The sequence below is a fragment of the Bos taurus genome, chromosome 15, assembly GCF_002263795.3.
Source record: "Bos taurus isolate L1 Dominette 01449 registration number 42190680 breed Hereford chromosome 15, ARS-UCD2.0, whole genome shotgun sequence".
NCBI classification, from domain to species: Eukaryota; Metazoa; Chordata; class Mammalia; order Artiodactyla; family Bovidae; genus Bos; species Bos taurus.
The window spans coordinates 24522262-24539208 of record NC_037342.1 but is presented as its reverse complement, the minus strand read 5'-3'; positions in this window follow the sequence as shown (position 1 = coordinate 24539208).

Sequence of the window (16947 nt, the reverse complement as noted above, 5' to 3'; positions counted from 1 at the left end):
TCAGATGTGGGGGCTCGAGGTAACCACAATCCTCGTTCTGTGTCATCACCACCAAATCTGCATACGATCTCACTCTTGTTTATTTCTTCCCCTTATTTCCATACCTAGAATGACTGTTTATCACACAAGCAAAAACACTTTCAAGAAGAAAAAGAGGTACTTTAATAATCATTATGCTGGGACCTCAGGGGTAAACCAGGATGGCTGTGGGCAAACCAGGACGTGTGGCCCATGCTCACTCCTGTGTCCATTCTTGTATCCCTCTAACAACCATTCTGTTTTGTTTAATTTGTGTTTTGCTTTGATATGTTTCTATATAATTGTGTGTTTTTGTTTTGTGAGCACGCATCTTTAATTTCTATAACTGATACTTTGCGATAGATCTATTTCTGTTTCTTACCTTTTTCACTGAGCACCGTTCCTGTCTACCTCGACGCTGTTGCTTCTAGGGAATGCAGTAATCCTCCGTGTCGTGCAGCCTCCACAGGTACCCATGCATACACCTGGTGATGGACGCCCAGGTGCCCAGCCTCACCCCATCACAGGACATGCCGTCATGATTCCCCTCATTCAGGAAACCTCAAGGGCTGCTGGGAGAATTACTTTGGGATCTCAGGAACAGAATTGCCAGGTTGTTATTTAAGTAAGTAGTACCAGATTGCTTTCCAAAATTTGCCTGGCTCTTCGTGACTGACGTACACATTTCAGCTCCAGCCCAGCTGGGATGCTCCTGGGGAGAGAAGGCTGAGAACAGAAACCAAAGAAGCACCAAAATTAGGGGAGTGAGTAGAGGAGGTAGATATGATGTTGAAGACTGTGACCAAAGTGGTCACAGAGGAAGGAGGGAAAGCAGAACATGAGATGGGGAGTCATGGTGATGGGGTGTCATGAGACAGGCTGTCATGGTGGCCTGGAACTCTGGCTCTGAGGGCAGACACACTTGACTTTGACCTCAGCTCAGCCACCAACTAGTTATACGACTTTGGTTTTCTCATATGCACTCAGCCTTGGTTTCCCCACAAGTCAACTGGGTACGACAAGTCCCTGCTTGGACAGGTTGTAACTTGGTCTGTATCCGGCACATAAGCATCCAGGAAATGTTAGGAACGTGGTCTTCTAACAGTTTCTCATCCGAGCACTTATCAGAGTTTGTGGCTGTGTTGTCATTTGTAGGATTATTTGATTAATATCTGTATCTTCTATCAAATTGTATGCTGCCTTGGGACTAGAACCCTGTCTATTTGATGATGACTTTATCTTTAGTAGTACCACAGTAGCTGGTGGGGTTTCCCCAGTGGCTCAGTAGTAAAGACTCCACCTGCCAATGCAGGAGACGCAGGTTCAATCCCTGGGTTGGGAAGATCTCCTGGATAAGGAAATGGCAAGCCATTCCAGTATTTGTCCCTAGAAAACTCCATGGACAGGGGAGTCTGGTGGGCTACAGTCCATGGAGTTACAAAGAGCTGGACATGACTGAGTGACTAATCAACAGCAACAAACCGTGCCTGGTACAGAGGAGACATGATAGATATTTATTGAATTGATGAGCCAGTATAAGTAGAATACAGAAGTTAATCACTGGTTGTGGTAAGTGCCATGAAGGAAAAGACATCATGAATATTGGAGAATAATTGGACTAAGGGAAGAACACAGATAGGGTAGGGAAATCTCCTCTGAGGAGATGACATGAGCTGAGGGAGACAGGTAGAGAATGGATGGCCCATATGGAGAGTTGAGGGAAGAGCATTTCAGGAGGAAGGAGAGCCTGTTCAAGGGTCCTGAGGCAGGTCAGGGCTTGCCACGTGTTGGGAAGTCAGTGAGGGATCTTAATCGGGAAAGTAACATATTGAGTGAGCACGCAGAGAAGTTAGGAAGCTGTTGCCATGGAAAGATTATGATGACTTGTAGGGTGAATAGATGAAAAAGAGTGGGTGGGTTTGGGTACACTTTGGAAGTGGAAGATGCTGAGTGATCAGGTATAGGGCAGGAGGAAAATACATATATTAAGGTTGACTTGGGCAGTTGTGTGACTGGTGGTGTCATTTACTGGGACTAGAAAACCTGGGAGGAAATAGGGTTGGTGGTGGAGTGGGAAACTGAGCATATGAAGCTTATATTTCAACATACTAAGTTTGAGATAACTTCAGATCACCAAAGGGAAATAGTGAAAAAGCAGTTAGAGAAACCTGGGGAGAGGTTCTGATTTATTTGGAGTCATCAGCCAGTGAGATGGCATTTAAAGTCATGCCATGGTCATTTAAAGTCATGGGAGAGACCTCCCTAGTGTGCAGTGGTTAAGATTCTGTGCTTCCAAGGCAGGGGTCACAGGCTCCTTCCCAGGTCGGGGAACTAAGATCCCACATGCCGTGAGCCTTGACCAAAAAGTAAAAATTAATAAAGTAAATTTATGGGAGAGGATTGAATAAACTCCAAAAGGAATAAAGTATCGATAGAGATGGTAAGAAGGCCCTACACAAAGCCTTGGGCCCTCCAGCATTCAGAGGCTGGTGGAGAAGCCAGCAAAGGAGACTGAGCAGGCGTGGTGAGTGATACGAGAGAACCCGGAGCAGGTGATGTCATGAAAGGCAAGAGGAGGGAATGGGCAGCTGTCAGGCTGCTGAGAAGCCAAGCCAGAGTGGGAGAGGAACAGCAGCCTTTGGAATTGGCAGCTTGAAGGCTGGCAATAGGTTTTGCAGCATGCGGGACCTTTCATTCCTTGACCAGGTGGAGTCTTAACCACTGAACTGCCAGAGAAGTCCCTGACAATATGGTTTTTTTTTTTTTTTCCAATATGGTTTTTAATGACTTTTTTTTTTTTAGAAAAAACAGGTTTATTGAGACACCATTCGTATGCCACAGAAATTGTCCCATTTTAAGTACACAGTGCAGATTTTTCCTATAGTCACAGAATGGAGCAACCACCACCATGATCTAATTTTTGAACCCTTCCATCACACCTGTCAGCAGTCGTTTTTCTTTCCCCTTCCTACCCCCTACCCAATCCTAACTCCAAGCAGCAACTCATCTGCTTTCTGTCTGTAGATGTGTCCGTTCTGGATATTTCATGTAAATGGAATCAAACAAATGTGGTCTTTGTTTGTTTCACTTAGTGTGATGTTTCCAAGTTTCATCTATGTCATAGCATGTGTCAATACTTCATTCCTTTTTTTTTTTTTCACCACCCCATGAAGCAAATGGGATCTTTGTTCCCTGACCAGGGATCGAACCAGTGCCCTCTTCAGTGGAAGCACAGTGGTCTTAACCACTGGACCACCAGGGAAGTCCTCCATATATCATTCCTTTTATGATGAACATTCATATTATTCGCTTGTATGGATATGCCACCTTTACTGATCGTGCATCGGTTGGTTGAAATTTGGATTGTTTCTGCTTTTTAGCTATTATAAATAAGGCTGCTGTGAGCATCGTGTACTAATTTTTCTATGAACACATATTTTCATCTCTCTTGGGTATATACCTAGGGTGGAATCTCTAGGTCATGTTAAACCTAAGTCATACTATATTTAACATCTTGAGAAGCTTCCAAACCCTTTTCCAAAGTGGCTGAACCCTTTTATATCCTCACCAACACTGTCTGAAGGCTCTAATTTTGTCACATCCTCACCATAACTTGTTACTATCTTTCTTTTATTTTAGCCATCCGGGTGGAGGTAACATGGCATTTCACTGTGGTTTTTTAAAATATGTTTTATTGACGTATAGTTGATTTATCGTTGCTGTTCAGTTGCCCAGTAACGTCCCACTCTTTGCGACCCCATGGACTGCAGCACGCCAGGCCTCCCTGCCCTCACCATATCCTGGAGTTTGCCCAAGTTCGTGTTCATTGCATCAGTGATGTGGTCCAGCCATCTCATCCCCTCACACCCTCTTCTCCTCTGCCCTCAATCTTTCCCAGTGTCAAGGACCTTTCCAATGAGTCGTCTGTTCGCATCAGATGACCAAAATACTGGAGCTTCAGCTTCAGCATCAGTCCTTCCAGTGAATATTCAGGGTTGATCTCCTTTAAGAGTGACTGGTTGATCTCTTTGCTGTCCAAAGGATGTTCAGGGCTCTTCTCCAGCACCACAGTTCAAAGTTGATTTATAATGCTGTGTTAATTTCTGCTCTACAGCAAAAAGGTTCAGCTGTACATGTATGCATACATTCTTTTTCATATTTTTCCATTGTGATTTATCACAGGGTATGACTATAGTTCTCTGTGCTATACAGTAGGCTCTTGTTGTTTATCCATCCTGCATATAATATAGGTTTGCTTTTGCCAATCCCAAAGTTCCAATCCACTCCTCCCCTCCCCTTCCCCTTGGCAACCACAAAGATCCTTCTTTTACCATTGCTTTGTCATCGTTGTCATAAACCAAGTATCCATATATATTTGTGCTTATTTCTGGAGTTTCTATTTTGTTCTGTTAGTCTATGTACCTATGGTTGCCCCTATTCCAATCTGTCTTTATTACTGTAATTATGTAAGAAAGCTTGAAAAAAAAAAAAACCAGTATTGGAAATCTTCCAATTTCATTATTCTTATAAGATTTTCTTCGCTTTTAGCATTTTTACAAGTGCATTAAAATATAATCAGATAATGAAGGATGGGGACTTCCCTGGAGATCCATTAACACTCTGTTGCTGCCAGTGCAGGGGGCACAGGTTCAGTTCCTGGTTGGGGAACGAAGATCCCACGTGCCGTGCAGCTTAGCCAGAAATTTTTTTAAAAAGTAAAATAATAAAAGGATAACTAGCCTGCTGTGGATTGAATTATGCCCTCCCCAATTATATGTAGAAGTTCTAACTCCCAGTGCCTCAGAATCTGACCTTATTTAGAAATAGGGTCTTTGCAGATGTAATCAGGTTAAGATAAGTTTACGTTGGAGTAGGGTGCGCCAATATGTTGGGTGGGGTTCTATTCCAATATGAATAGGGTTCTTATAAGAAGAGAAATCAGACACAGAAAGAGATGGTCATGTGACAATGGAGGCAGAGACTAGAGTGATGAGGTGGTAAGTCAAGAGATACGAAAGGGCGATGACCACCACCATAAACTAGGAAGGGTAAGAAAGGAGTCTCCTCTACGGGTTTCAGAGGAGCATGGACCTGTTGACGCCTTGATTTCCAACTTCCAGCCTCCAGACTGCGAGACAGTAAATTTCTGTTGTTTTAAGCCACCCAGTTTGTGAGATTTTGGCAGAGCAGCCCCAGGAAACTAATACAAAGATGTTATAACAGACAATTTTATTCTAACACATTCAAAAATTTACATGAAATAGACAAATACCTAGGGAAACACACTTAGAGATTGATAAAGAAATAAATGTTTTGAAATCCTCATATCTATTAAAGAAATTGAATCTGTAATTTAAAAAACTTTTCTCCACGCAAAAACACTATAGCCCCAGATGACTTCACTAGGGATTTTACCAAACTTTTAAAGATGCAGTTTTAAACCCTCGGTAATGTGGAGAACTGGCCAACATCATAAATAGATGTTATAAGATCCCAGGGGAAAGTGATGGAGACTTAACATTCTTTCAGTGAAAATGGGATGGCAAAGACAGGATGGATAGAAGAGATTTTAGGGAGAAAAGGCAGAATCCACAGAATTTGTGGATGTTCCGGACATGAAGGAAAGATGATGGATTGACATCCTTGCTCAGGTGTCTTGCTTGGACATCTGAGTCAACAGTTGTAACATTCGCTGAAACAGAGAACATGGAAGGTGCAGCTGAAGGAGGGGGTTGTAGGGATCAAAATTTGACCCATTGAGTTTTAGGGGAATGTTCGAGGATGGAAGTTAGCTACATAGTGGATATGTAGTTCAGGCGTGCAGTGTGGGTTGGGGGATACAGTTAGGAGCCCACTGTGTGATATTTGAAGCTGTGAGAGTGGCTGAGATCTCCCCAGGAAGGACTGTTGTCTGGAGAAGAGGTTAAGGACAGCAGCCTGAGGAATATAAAGACCTAATGGTTGTCAGTCCAGAAACTATTGCAATTAAAAAACAAAGTCAGGATTTCCCAGGTGGTGCAGCGGATAATAATCCACCTGCCAGTGTAGGGGACACGGGTTCAATCCCTGGGCTGGGGAGAGTCCACATGCCTCGGGGCAACTGAGCCCCAGCACCACAATTTCTGAGCCCGTGCTCTAGAGCCTGTACTCTGCAAGAGGAGACGCTGCAATGAGAAGCCTGTGCGCTGCAACTAGAGAGCAACCCCTGCTCACCACAGCTAGAGAAAGCCCGCAAGCAGCAGTGAAGACCCAGAGCAACTAAAAGTAAATAAATAAAATGTAAAAGACCGAAAACAAAACAAAAAGCCCTCTCCACCTAGGTGGAATGATAAAGAAAAAATGCAATTATGTATAATGCGTAACAAGTGGTCTCAAGGTAGGGTTGGTGGATAGGTGGAAAGGACCTGGATTCACTTCCTAGGACTGTCATTAAAAAATCACACCCATTGGATGGCTCCAAAGAATAGAAACTTATTGTCTTATAGTTCTGGAGGCTAGAAGTCCAAAATCAGTTGTCAGCAGGGCCATGTTCTCTCTGAGGCCACGGGAGAGACACGAGTCTCTGCCTCCATCGTCACATGGCTGTCTTCTTTCTGTGTCTCCTCTTCTTACAAGGACACCAGGCAGATTGGATTAAAGGCGCATCCTACTTGAGTATGACCTTAACTAATTACATCTGCAGCCCATGACAGACCCTTTCCCATCTTTCTGCTCTGCCTTCTCAACCTACTGGCTTGGCTTGAGTCTGCTTTCCTCACGATCAAACCTGTCAACGACAGTCCCAGGCCCCACCTCCAGCACAATACTCAATTCCTAGAATTGGCTGGTTTTCCTGGAATCCAGGTAACTAGGTGAGTGATAAGAGGGGGCAGTGGGTTTTGATTTACTGCTGAGCAGTGAAAACAGGTTTACCAAGACAGAACTCAGTGTTCTGAGCTCAAGTTCAAACCCAGCCACATCCTGAGCTCTGAGTTACAGATAAGAGGTCGTGATTGTGGGGGAAAGCTTAGTACATACGTCCTCATGTATTTGCTGGTCCACACACCTGTCTCCCCATATTTCAGATGTGCCTATGGATCATCCTTTTTCACCTACTTCTCTCTCTGCACATTTATTGTGTAGCTTCACGTATACACATAGCGATCTAGAGACAAGTCCATGTTCTGGCGTTTGCTACTGGAAGACCTCTCTCAGCCCCCATTGTCACAGCCGTGAAACAGAGATAGCAACTGCACCTCTCGCAGGATTGTTGTGAGATCTGAGATCATTGTATAAATAAAAACAGGCGTATGGAATTGTTATTATGGCTACACTCTCTCTACACATCACATCGTCGGGCCAACTGACAGTTGATTCCCAAGTGTTGGATGAGTACAGTTTTAAAAGTGAAGTCGCTCAGTCATGTCCAACTCTTAGCGACCCCATGGACTGCGTGCGGCCTACCAGGCTCCTCTGCCCATGGGATTTTCCAGGCAAGAGTACTGGAGTTTTAAAGGTATATTTATATTGTATGATTCCATCTATATGACATTCTGGAAAAGGCAAAACTATGGACACATTAAAAGATCAGTGTTGCCAGGGCTTGTGGAGGGATGGGGGTGCAGGGGAGGAACAGGCAGAGCGCTGAGGGTGTTTTTGGACAGTGAATCTACTCTGCAGGACATTTAGTGATGGATACGTCTGTCCAAACCCATAGAAGGTGCAGCAGCAAGAGTGAAGCCTGATGCAAACTACGGGCTGTGGGTGACGGATGTGCCAGTGTGAGTTCATCATTTGTAACAAACATACCAATCTGATGGGGGATGTTGATCATGGGAAAGGCTATGTCTGGGGGTGGTTAGAGGGGTACATGGAAAATCTGTGCCTTCCACTTAATTTCACCATGAATCTAAAACTGCTCTAAAATGTCTTTAAAAAAAAAGTATATTTATAGCCTTCAACTTATACCCACCTACATATGTCTATACCTAGAGAAACACTTGCTTCTAGCATTGCATATAAACATACACACATCTTTCCACTTGTCTACCTGTCTTTCCAGCAGCTACTGCATAAACAACAAGTTCTGCACAGAATCTCCATAGGCGACACTGATATATACAACTTTCTCTTCTTATGTAAATGAGAGGTGTGCCAGTCCTGGGCCTCTAAGAATCAGATGCCCATGTGGAATTAAATGGACAAGCATTTTACTAAGAGGAATGCCTGTGATGGGGTCTGGAGAGGGAGACAGGGAAGGTAAGGAGAGCTGTCAGACTGCTGGTGGTAAGTTTGGTCTGAAGTGAAGGAGAGAGAAGGAACGAGGGAAGGAGTCTTCCTGGACTGCCATGCAGTGGAGAAAAGCTTTGGCAAGGCTGTTGGGGAGTCCTATAGCTGGTCGCTCATCAGAGGGGTCCCCGTCTCCCAGGAACAGGTCTTTCTTAGCATCCCTGCCAGGATCCGTCCCTGGTCTGGAGCAGTCCCTGAGAGGTGTGGCCTCGACACCAGCCTCCTCCTCCCCCCACTCCCGCCTGGGGATTTCAGAGCTGCATCTGGAGCCCTTGATCAATTACCCTCTGTGCAGCCCAGGGACGGGGCATTCTCACGGCCGCCCTAGGAGATGCCGTTTATTTTTGCAGTTGATCCAAACACTCCAGAATAAAAAAACAGATTAAAGAGTTCAAACTTGGAGAATTCACCTGGGGACAGTACCGGCTGTGTGGTCCTCTCTGCCACCATGGCTTTTCTAGATGGAGCCTCTGCTCAGAGAGGCTCTTCAGGCTGGCCTTCGGAGGGCCAGGGCTGGCCAAGAACTAGGTGTGTGCTCTGCTCCGGGCGTGCCTTGGGGAGCTCTGACTGAGCTGCCTCTGCTGCTTCCTGGCTGCCTTCAGGGAAGATTCCTTACCCAGGGCAGAGGCCAGGACACTCTTGGCTGGTTTCTTCCAGGAAGCAAACCTCAGATCAGGAACAGGGGGATGGGTAGCACCCCCTAAGGGATTCCCATCATGTCTCCCTCTCCCTGGGGTCCATGCCCTCCTTTGAGGCCGGGCTGCCCATCCAGCCCTGATTAGAGGACAAGGGACCAGGGGAGGCCAACCAGGCCAGTGACGTGGCATCAATCACCTTGCGTCCAAAGCTGGGTCCCACTGATGAAAGTGCAGAGCCACAGTGGCCCAAGCCCAGTACTGTACAGATGAAAGTCTTATTTATGTGAAAGATATATCTACAGAGGGAGCAATAAACTGCGAAGCAAAGTATGAAGGTTTGCAGCAAATGCTGTAAAGTTTTATATTCCTGAAAACTAGGGATAAAAGATATAACCATTTAAAGCAAAGTGGATGAAAGGGGCTTCCATGCGATTGTAAAGCATCCTTGCAATAGTTAATTGCTAGTTTCTTATTACATCGGAGAGAGTCAAAATAACCTTTAAAATAGCCATCGCTGGAAAGTGAGAGGGAGAGGGGTCAAGGACAGGAGGGAGTGCTCTGCCAGAGAGAGGGTTGGGGCCCCAAGCGATCTTAGAAGAAGGACCACTGACATTCCTGCAAGGCGGTCCTGCCCCCAGTACTAAGGGACTGGTCGCTGCTCACTCACAGCTGCAGAGAACTTGAGTCACCGGGACAGGTCACTTCGCCACCCTGGACCACAGCAGGTTTTTCAGAAGGAAAGAGTGCGTAGTGACCTCCCGGGCCCTCCCAGCTGCAGCGCTGTCCGCCAGTGCCCCACATTCCAGGCACTGTGTTAGGAAGGTGGAGGGGCGAAGGCCAAGATTCTGGGAATGGTGGCGATCACTGCCATTCCCATGTGATATGCTGTGGGACAGGGGTGTGCGCGGGTGTTATGGACACTCAGAACTCTCAGAGAAGATGACATCTGAGCTGCATCTTGGGATGGGTAGGGACTTGCCAGGATGACATCCTAGGCAGGGGGACTAGCATGTGTAAAAGGCCCAGGATCAGAGCTTCCTGAGTGGTTCTTGAGGTCTGTGTAAGTGTTCCTTCTGGGGTTGTACGGTGCACAAGCCGTGCAGCCCGGCACAGCCACCCCATGAAGCTGGGGCCCAGGTGCCTGCAGGGGATGGTCCGGCTGGTCCCAAACCCTGCGTGCACCACAGCAGACCTACGGGGTTGGACCTCTCTCCTCCACCCCCTTTCCCACCAGTTCCCTTATACCAGGCCCCTTACAGGTGCTACTGCTTAAAAGTGGGCTGGCCCCAGGGATTTCTGCTTTCCTCCCAAACTCTGGGGAAGCCCCAGAGAACTGTCAGGAAGCTAGGGAAAGGCCCAAATCCATTTTCCCCTTTAGCGATACAATTGCCCTTTCTCTCTACTCTGCAGGAGGGCATATGGGTTTCCTCCTCCACAAAAGGGATTATTAACAAAAAGTAAACTTTTAAGACAGTGGTTTGCCTTGGGATTCCTTGTCAATCCAGCCCCAACTTTCAACCCCATGGGGCACATCTCCTGCTAGCAGTGCCCGCTCCACAGTGCACCCCACCCCCACGTTCAAGCTCAAGCATCTCTGAGGGGGAGGGACCCCCAGGACCCTGTCCTTCGGATGAGGGGGGTGCAGGGGATGGGAGCCTCAGAGCCCCTCCCTGCCTGCCTCCCCACCCCGCCCCCCCCCCCCACTTCCTGCTCCAGAATCAGCCAATCCTTCTTCCTGGGGGCAGGGGGGCAGAGGCCCAGGGAGGATTCCGTGCAGCTAGCTCTACTGAGGACATGCGGCATTTGACCTGTGACCCCCCACAGGAAATCCTTCCAACCTCTGAGACCAACCTCAGGAGGGAAACCATGACCCCGGAATGGACAGAGGGCAGTGCGGAGGCCTCTCCTCCCCTCCCCCAGCCCACGATGGCTCAACTCTCAAAACTGCTGGCGTGGAGGCTCTCGCAGCCAACCAGCCGGCTTAGGTCTCAGCCTTGGCAGAGGACCAGGGGACCAGAAAAGGGGAGTAAGTTGCCTGCACGCCGCCTGCTCGGGACAGCCCATATGCAATTATTAATGTCATGGTCTGCCTGCAGGTTGGAAAAGAATTCCCACACATGAGGCAGAATGAGAGGAGAATAAAGTTTATTAGAGAGGGAGATGCTGTTAGAATAGCGGGCTGGCTCAAGGGAGAGCCAAACCCTTTCACAGGCTAGTAGCCAATTTTTATAGCTTCAAGACAGAGACAATTCCTACTGGAACAGTGGCATTAAGTGGTGGTTAGGATGCTATAGGGTGGGCATATTACCTAATATGGGGTCAGGGAACTGGCTGGTTTAGATCCAAGGCTCATGGCAACAGTTGCTATGGGGCTTGGTCAGTTCCAGAGACTTTTATCCTGTGACCTTGGTACAGGGCTCCACATCTGTGACCCTGATACGCGTGCTGTGCTTAGTCGCTCAGTCGTGTCCAGCTCTTTGTGACCCCATGGACTGTAGCCCACCAGGGGCTCCATAATTAATTGTGCCTCCATTTCCAGTACAGAAACGCTCTGGTCTGGCTGGTAATTACAAGATCATCCTGGCAGAAGGGGACTCACATGGAATCCACATCACCAGCCCCTTCATTCATTTGAATATTGAGCTCCCGCCCTGAGCCTGGCACAGGTCTGGTCCTGGAGACACAGAGCTGAGTAAGAGGCAGACAGTCCTGATCTCGGGGGCCCTCAGCCTGCAACAGCTTGGAGCGGGGCTTGGGTTCCCAGCGGGAGACTGAGGCCCAGTTAACCGCGGTGAAAGCACCAGATCCCAACCCCCAGACCAGTGGTCAGTGACACGGGCTTGGCCCTTTGGCTTTGCAAAAAAGAATTTCCACAAAAATGGAAAGTAGTGAAGCAAGCAAAGTATTTATTAAGAGGAAAAAAGAGTACAGTACATGTGGATAGGCACACAGGCAGACTCAGACGGAGAGACCCTGAGTCACGCCCTAGTGGTAGTTTAAATCACTTATATGAGGCATTTCTTCTGGTTTTTCTTTGGCCAATCATTTTGATTTCCCTGGGTCACAGTCCGTATTTGGTATATCTCAGGATCCTTCCAATTGTGTGCGCCCATCTCTTAGCCAAGATGGAGCCTACCGCTAAGGTCTGTGGGTAGCTCACCTTTCACCTCCAAGGAGCCTTTCCGCACATGCGTGGTCAGAGAGGTCTCCTGACTTTGAGAATGAGAAATATGTGGTCTGGGAAGGGCACAGCCTCCTCCCTTAATTGTCTTGCTGTTCTCATCTTGGAGTTTCTCGGTCCATAGGGAATGAATCTCCAATTGCTTTACCCTAGGGGGGCCTCCCCGCCTTCTGCCTGAGTCTGGGCTATGGGAGCTCACAGATTTTGGCTGCTACAGCCCCAAACCGACTATGGCACAGCATGGAGGTGCTGGGGGAAAGTGCTTCACTCTCTTCATTCCCCACCTCCAGATTCCCCAGTGCTGTTTTGGCTGCCTGGGTCTCTCTTCTACCTTACTCCCTGCTCCCCACCCCAACTGGCATTGACGGGGAGGTGAAGAGTAGATTAGAGAAGGGGTTGCAGATAAGGGCTCCCCTTTGCACACCAGGCGTCTCTTTCTCCAACCATAGCTCATTCACTCATTTGCCCTCTAAATGCCAAGCATGGACTATGTGCCAGCCCTGGGTGAGTGGTGAACAAGATGAGAAATAACCTGCCTTGGGGACCTTACGGGCTGGGAGTCAGGATAAATGCTAAAGAAATCACCCGAAAATAAATAAATGAATTACAGTCCTGGAGAGAGTAAAGAAACAGGATGGGTGTCGAAAGAGACACACTGAGTGAGGCCAAAGCAGGGAGAGAAACACACCGCTCACCTTCAGGTGACTTTAGAAGGGGGATCTTCTCGTGGGGATTTGAAGCCCAGTGACACACCCATCTGGTGGCTAGATTCAAGTTTCACGAGTGAGAGCAGAAAGATGAGTCCTTGGGTGGCAAGGACAGGGGGTGGATATGCCAGCAAAGAGAAAAGGAGAGAGCACAGAGCTGGCACCTCGGGCCGTGATGAAGTGTCACCAAGCGGAAAGGCACCATTTCCTGGCCCCTAACCTCGGAAGGTCCTCCAGGGGCTGTTCTATCCACCCCCCTGCCTGTACTACAGTCTCAAAGAGGGCAGATCAGGAGAAGGGGGTGTTTGTTTCTATGAAAGTCTTAGTAGGGAGGTGATTTTGCGCCCCATTCTATGTTTAACACCTGTTGCCTCAAGAAGCCCTAAGGCGACTGCCTTGGTGGTCCCATGGTTAAGACTTCGCCTTCCAATGCTGGGGGTGTAGGTTCAATTTCTGGTCACAGAACTAAGATCCCACATGTTTCTGGGCCATAAAACCAAAACATAAAACAGAAACAATATTGTAACAGATTCAATAAAGACTTTAAAAATGGCAGAATGATGCCCCCGCCCCACCCCCCACGGGCCCCGCAGATAACTTCTTCCTAACACCCAGAACCTGTGATTATGTTGCATTACAAGTCAAAGGGTCTTTGCAGATGTGATTAATTTAAAGATCTTGAGGTGGGACTTAATTCTGGATCATCTGGGTGAACCCATCAGATTCACAAAGGTCATTATAAGTGAAGAGGGAGGCAAAACAGAGAGAGACATGTAAGAAAGAGAGATCTGAAAGATAGTATACTCCTGGCTTTGAGTCTGGGGAAAGGGGCCATGAGCCAAGGAATAGAGGCTACCTCTAGGCAATGGCAACCCCACTCCACTCCTCTTGCCTGGAACATCCCATGGACGGAAGAGCCTGGTAGGCTGCAGTCCATGGGGTCGCTAAGAGTCAAACACAACTGAGCGACTTCCCTTTCACTTTTCACTTTCATGCATTGGAGAAGGAAATGGCAACCTACTCCAGTGTTCCTGCCTGGAGAATCCCAGGGATGGGGGAGCCTGGTGGGCTTCCGTCTATGGGGTCGCACAGAGTTGGACATGACTGTACTGACTTAGCAGTAGACTACAGAAAAGGCAAGGAAACACAGTCTCTCCTGGAACTTCCAGGGAGAGCAGAGCCCTGCCAATCCACTTTGGACTGTAAGATAAGAAATTTGTGTTTTTAAATCGGCAATTTGTTATTTGCAAAACAGAAACAGAGATACAGACATAGAGAATAAATGTATTGACACCAAGTGGAGGAAAGGGAGTGGGATGGGGACTGACGTATATACACTGTTGATGCTGTGTATAAACTAGGTAACTAATGGGAACCTGTGGTACAGCTCAGGGAACTCCAGTGCTCTGTGGTGACCTAATGGCAAGGAAATCCCAAAAAGAAGGGATATATGTACATGTGTAGGGGATCCACTTTGCTGTACAGCAGAGACTAACACAGCATTGTAAAGCATCTATATTACAATAAAAATTAATTTTAAAAAGAATCCACAGGGGAAATGAATAAATAAATTGGTAATTTGTTACAGAAGCAGCAGCAGACTAATGCGTACAGCTAGCATGCTGCAAGAGCAAAAAGTTATGGTTGTTGCCCTGGGATGGGTGAAGAAGTCATGCCATTAACTCTGCTCAGGACCAATATCATCTCTGGTTCTTACCCCAGAGCCTTGGATGAGTGTCTCCCAGGGTGCACCTTCTCTAACTACTGACCTCCACCCCCACCCCCACCTTCCCGGCTCCTGCTCTGGGCAGCCCCTCACTCTCACTTTTCTCTTCCTAGGACCATCGAGGATCATCTCAGAGCCTGTGTGATGTGGGCTGGAGTTGGGGCCCTAGAGACATGGGCAGAAGAGAAACGTGGGGAGTCCTTCACGGACCTGTGTGTGTACGGGTTTTAGCTAAAACGGCTCCTTTCACCACGAGGCACCGATATCTTCATCACACTAGCAGAAAGGGGGAAATAAACTAGATGCGCAGCTTGGTGTGGGCTCGAGGCCGGAGCACAGAAACAAAAGAGGCTGCTGCTGAGGGATCAGTATGGGCACAGCCTCTGCCCAGAGCATCAGAACAGGGCACCGAGCTCTCTAAAACATGATCCTTGGTGCTGGCCAAAAGGAAAAGGCTTGCCTTGAGAAGAGGTGACTCAGAGACTCCAGAGGAGATGGGGCATCTGGGGGGAAGTGGGGTGAAGTGGGGGCAAAAAGTGTTTCGTAGGCCCCTCCATAGAACTTCTGGACTTTGCCGCCACCTTGTGGACAGAGTCTAGAAGGACAGGGTTGTGGCTGCTCTTGGCTGAAGTCTCACACCAGGCCCTATAGGATGGTACTTCTTTCTGAGCTTTGAGTGGGGGGTTCTTCAGGGCACATGGAAGTGAATCCTAGGTTCCCATGATTCCGACTGTCTTACTCATGTTGTGTCCCTCTGCCAAGAATCTAGCTATCTTTGCAGACAGGGACACAGGAGGTGGAATTGAAAAGAAAAGATCCAACTCGAATCAGGATAATCCACCCAAGTGTTGCCCACTATCCACAGGCTTTCCCAGAGAACTTGAAGCTGTGGTTTTAGGAAGGAACTCTGTACAAAGGAGCCTTGGAGTGCTCAAGGGCAAGGCAGAGGGGGTAATGGAGAAAAAGGGACAGGAAGGAACAGGACATAGAGATGTGGATTCAGCCTGGTGTGGACAGAGCTGGCCTTATAGTGAGTGAGTGGCCAGCTCACTTTTTCCTGCCCATTTCTAAAATGGAGACAACAGGAAATGGGAAGTTCTCACCCATTCAGAATGTGATGTGAGCAGATCAAGGAAGGGTCTATATACCACTCAACATCCCTCTACTCCAGCCTCACGACCTCCCTGGGCTTTTTCACCAAGCTGGGAGTGTGAAAATCAGCTTTCTCCACAGCCCCTATGAGCCAGTACTAATGTGGGCCCATTTTTCAGATGAGAAGATTGAGGCACAGAGGAGTGAAGTGCCTGTCCAAGGTCTCACAGTGAGCGTGGGGTAGTCCACTCCACATAGCATGTTCATATTGTGCCAAATAAATATACAGCAAAAGGAATTGGGCGACCACACTTCTGGTGTCCTAGCTCTGGGTCTCTCCCAATTTGAGCTCTGACAGAAAAATGATGCAGTTTTCTCCCTGGTTTGCCCCTTCCCAACCTAGATAAAGGTCTCTCTTCAAAGGCTTCTAGGAAACGTGGTTCCATTCTTCCCTTTTAGACTCCCAGTCTCATGCATGTCAGGAATATGGCTCTCAGGAAGTTTCTCCTGCAGTCTAACCTTCACTCATCTTCCTTCAGGTCAAGTCCAGATAGAAGGTCCCAGATAGGAGAGAGAAAGCATGTGGACAGGCTTCTGTCTCAGAGAAGGGTATTCTTGGTCTCTAAAAGCAGGGTTTAATTCTCTAACCGTGACAGTCAGGGCCGGCCAATCACAGGCCTTAATGGGAGAGCTTAAATTATAGAGGACCAAGTTAGAGGAAAGAAAAAAAAATCAACAAAACCCACCCAACTCCCAGCCCCTGGTACTGCAGCTGATAGGTAATTATCCGCTGTTTGTGCGCGCTGTTCGGGTTCCAGCCATGACTACTCGGGATGGACAGTGTGGGGACCAGGCCATTGGGCTGGTGTCAGGCCAAGACAATTGAGAGGGGCCCCGGCCAGACCCTTCTCGACGTCTTCCCCCCTCTCCCACCCCTCCACTCCCCTCCAATCAGGGGAGGAGCTGCCCTCTCTTGCCCAACACCCTCCCTGCAAACCCTGGGAGGAGAGAGAGAGTGATTAGCATGGGGCATTGTCCCCAGATAATGGGCCCCAGCTGCCGCTTGCAAGAAGAGACAAAGCGCCCGGCCGCTCCACAAGCATTATCCCCTCGTTAAATCTCTGTTATTAGATTAGATTCAAAATGTATTGATTCAGAGTCTGGTGGGGGCGGGGCGGGTGCTGAGGACGGGGATGTGGCTGCGGAGTGCGGAACCACACCTCTCCGAGGGCGCGCCCTCCCTCTCCCCCTCCCCCTCCCGGTCTCTGAGCGGAATCTCCCCTAAGCCCAAACCCTGACTCTGGGTTTTGCTGCTCG